The sequence below is a fragment of the Vombatus ursinus genome, unplaced genomic scaffold (assembly GCF_900497805.2).
Source record: "Vombatus ursinus unplaced genomic scaffold, bare-nosed wombat genome assembly UNPS02014847.1, whole genome shotgun sequence".
In the NCBI taxonomy this organism is placed as follows: Eukaryota; Metazoa; Chordata; class Mammalia; order Diprotodontia; family Vombatidae; genus Vombatus; species Vombatus ursinus.
In genome coordinates, this window is record NW_020954625.1 from 4200923 (window position 1) to 4204905 (window position 3983).

General features: G+C 49.2%; 1 protein-coding gene across 1 annotated transcript in view; it reads right to left on the bottom strand.

The window, feature by feature from the left end:
* Positions 1-3983, bottom strand: part of PALD1 (phosphatase domain containing paladin 1) — a 103896-nt gene that overhangs the window by 43039 nt on the left and 56874 nt on the right. The gene's annotated exons all lie outside the window — the stretch shown is intronic.

Consider the following 3983-nt stretch of genomic DNA (forward strand, 5'->3'; position numbering starts at 1 on the left):
GAACCTCAGAGCTGGGAGGGAGCCTAGAACACAGAACCTCGGAGCTGGGAGGGAGCTTAGAACACAGAACATCAGAACTGGGAGGGAGCTTAGAACAACAAAGATGAGAGGGGCTTTAGTACACAGAACATCAAAGATCAGAGACCTCAGAACAGAATATCAGAGCTAGGAGAGAGCTTAGAACACAGAATGTCAGAGCTGGGAAGGACCTTGGGACACAGAATGTCAGCGCTTGGAGAGAGCTTAAAACACAAAACATTAGAAATGGAGGAGCTTAGAATACAGGATATTAGAGCCAGGAGGGACTTGAGAACATGGACTGTCCAAACTGGAAGGGATCTTAGAACATATAACCTCAGAGGTGGGAGAGAGCTTAGAACGTGTATAGTCAGAGACTTTATGGGACCCTAGGACCTAGAATATCCGAGATAGGAGGAAGCTTAGAATATAGACCGTCAGAGCTGGGAGGGAGCTTAGAACATAGAACATCAGGGCTGGGAGGGACCATAGAACCCAGAGCTGGGAAGGATTTTCAAGGCGCTTCATCAGCCCCCGTGGCCTCAAGGGTAAACAAAGCAGCTCCTCAGTTTTGGACATTCAAAGCTCCTCACACCCTGGCTGCGCCCACCTTTCCGGGCTTCCTGCCCATCAGAGCCTTCTCACAATCTCCCTTCTAGCCAAATTCGCTGTTCCCCTTACACAATCTCCCATTTCCTGACTCTGTGCGTTTACACAAGCTGTTCCTTGCCCCTGTAATGCCCTTCCTCCTCAGCTCCTCCTCACCAGAAGCCCAGCTTCCCTCAAAACTCGGGTCAAACGCCACCTCCTGCAGGGAGCCTCCCCTCATGCCCTGCTTTCTAGGACCCACCCGCTACAGGATGGGAGAAGTGTGATTTCTTTAGATCTACTTTGCGCCCTCAATCCCTCCCCAGAGGTCCTCCAACCTCCACCAGGTGATTCCATTCACCCTCCCTACCCTTTCTCTGAAAGCAACTTGGGGGCGGGGGAGAGAAGGGTGGAAAACACGGAGGATTTAATGTTAGAGGGCCCAGGTTCAAATCTCTGCTCTACAATCTACAGCCTGTCTAAGACGGACAAAGCCTTTAACCTGAGCCTCGGTTCCCCCACGTGTAAAACGAGTGATCTCTAACATTCTTAATCCTACAACGTTCGGAAACAAGAAATAAGAGGAATTTGGAGAAACAGAGGAAGATTTATAGAAAGTGATGCAGAGGGAAGAGAACAGAACCAAGCCAGAGAGAGACATAGTGACGTCAAGGCTGTTGAACCCCAAGAAAATGAAAGCCCCATTATCCAGCCTGGAGAAAGGACCAGGAAACAAGGGCTCCTAGCATCCTGCTCCCTCTTCTCCCCGGAGCCGCCTGGAGACCATCAGCAGGCCAGGCTGCAGAATACCAGCTCGGGTCACCCGATTGGCCACTTTTGTTTGAGCCATTTTTCTTTGTTCAAATGGAAAGTTCCATTCCTGGCCAGGGGATGGGGCAGGACAAGGAGACAACACCACAGAAGGGCAGTTTTCCAATGTTCCTCCCACGGCAACAATGTAAGCAAAGAGCATCGGGCCGACAAAGCCTCCAAAACTGAATCTGGAGAAAACAGAATGAGCTGCAAAGACATGACACTAGACGGTGCCCCCTCCCACCCACCTCGCTCCTTTGCAGGGGCTCGAGGCCCTGACTATGGACCATCGTGTGTAATATCGGACTTTTTCAATATGTTGATCAGTTCTGCTGAACTATTTTTCTCTCTCCCTATGTTACTCTTAGGCAACATGCATATATTTATTTATTCATTTATTCATTCATTCATTCATTCATTTATTTATTTTTAGGCAATTGGGGTTAAGTGACTTGCCCACGGTCACACTGCGAGTAAGTGTTAAGTGTTTGGTCTGAGGCTGGATTTGAACTCAGGTCCTCCTGACTTCAAGGCCGGTGCTCTATCCACTGCGCCACCTAGCTGCCCCACAACATGCATTTAATAAGCACCTACTACATGCCAGGCGCTGTGCCAAGTATTGGGGAGGGAGGACTCTTTGGGAGAGAAAGCAAGAAGGGATACATTGCAAGACAGAGGTGAGATAAAAGCACAGGATAGCATTCAACATTTGAAAACAGAAGGCCTCAATGAAACTTACTTCAAAAATAGGGTTAGGGACCTGGGTTTTATGAGTACAAGGAACTCCCAGGTGAGGAAGCTACCTGTCCCACTCCAGGTTGGCACCATCTCTACAGCTTACTTAACAGTTATCAAGAGCAACGGTGTCCAACTGAAATAGAAACCCGGCCAGTACCCGATCCTGCTGGTCCATATCAACTCAGAAAACAACAGATTAACATTATCTATGTTTTACTGCCCTCTTGTTTGTTCTGTTAAGCACTTCCCAGTTACAATGTAATCTGGTCTGGACCCCAGTGGGAGTTCTGTGGGCTGCCCGGGGCCACGCGTTTCAAACCTCTGTTCTAGACATTAAGTGACACACCCAGGATCACACAGCCTGTAAGTGTCAGAGATCGCATTTGAACTCAGATCTTCCTAGCTTCAAGAATGCCTCTCAATATGCTACTTTCAATACTGCTTCTCTTTGTTCTAAAATAAATAAGAATAAATCCTTTGACGTCTACTTGGGCCATTCGTTTGACCACTGAGGCTCTGACATCTCCACAGATGAGAGACCCCCTGGGGGTCATTTTGGCCCAAGAACACACCCTGGGAAGCAGCTGCAGTTTCCAGCATGAACCATGGCTGGTTCGGGGGCCAGAAGGATGGGCAGGCAGAGCAGCAAGCAGAGAGGGGCCTGGGTTCTGTCCAAGAAGGGTCTGGCCTTTCACACCATCCATCAGAGCTGGCTGCCTCTCCCACCTTCTCCCTTTCCCCCTAACTCAGGGATACCTCCTTCTATCCTGTTTATATCAGGAGGCCAGAAGACCCGGTTGGGAAAAATAAACTTCCCTCTCCTCATCCGCCCTTTCCTGTCCCTGTTCCTGTCCTTTCTCCAGGACCTGCTAGCATTCACACTGTCGGAGGAGCAATCATTGACAGGAGGCAGGGGGCAGAGGGAGCTGAGACAAATGGGCCCCTCTCCCACGCACGAAAGCCCACACAGAAGGCTCTCCAACAACCAGCAAAGGACCAGGGAGACACAGAATGAACCTTCAACTCTCTTCCTGTGGGTGGGTTTATATTAGAGAGTAACGTCTAGATGGGGCTAAATGCCAGCCCCAACGAGTCCCCACCTCTCTGTCTGGCCTTCAAGGCCTTACACAAGTCAAGTCTACCCTAAGTACTCAGCCTCTGTAGGGCTGTATGGTCATCGACCTACAGCTGAAATGGACCTCAGAGGCCAGCTAGACCAACTCTCTCATTTTACAGATGAAGAAACTGAGGCCCAGGATGGACAGCTGACTTGTCTGAGGTCACACAAGGAGTGTGAGAGGCTGGGTTTAGGCCAGGTCTTCAGAATCCAGATACAGCCCTCTTTGCACTGGACCACACTGCCTCATAGAATGAGAGCGCCTTAGTACATAAAATGTCTGCGCTAGAAGGGGCCTTACGAAATAGACCACAAAACATCTGAAACCCTAGAACACAGAATGTCAGAATCAGGAGGGGCCTTAGAACACAGAATGTCAGGAACATCTGAGCTAGAAGGAACCCTAGAACACGAGTGTCAGAACTGGTAGAGACCCGAGTACACAGAATGTCAGACTAGAGGAGCTTTACAGAAATAGACCATGGAACATCTGAGCTAGAAGGAACTCTGGAACATAGAGTGTCAGAATTGGTAGAGACCCGAGTACACAGAACATCAGACTAGAGAAGGAGCTTTAGAGAAATAGACCACGGAACATCTGAGCTAGAAGGAACCCTGGAACATAGAGTGTCAGAATTGGTAGAGACCCAAGTACACAGAACGTCAGACTAGAGAAGGAGCTTTATAGAAATAGAACATGGAACATCTG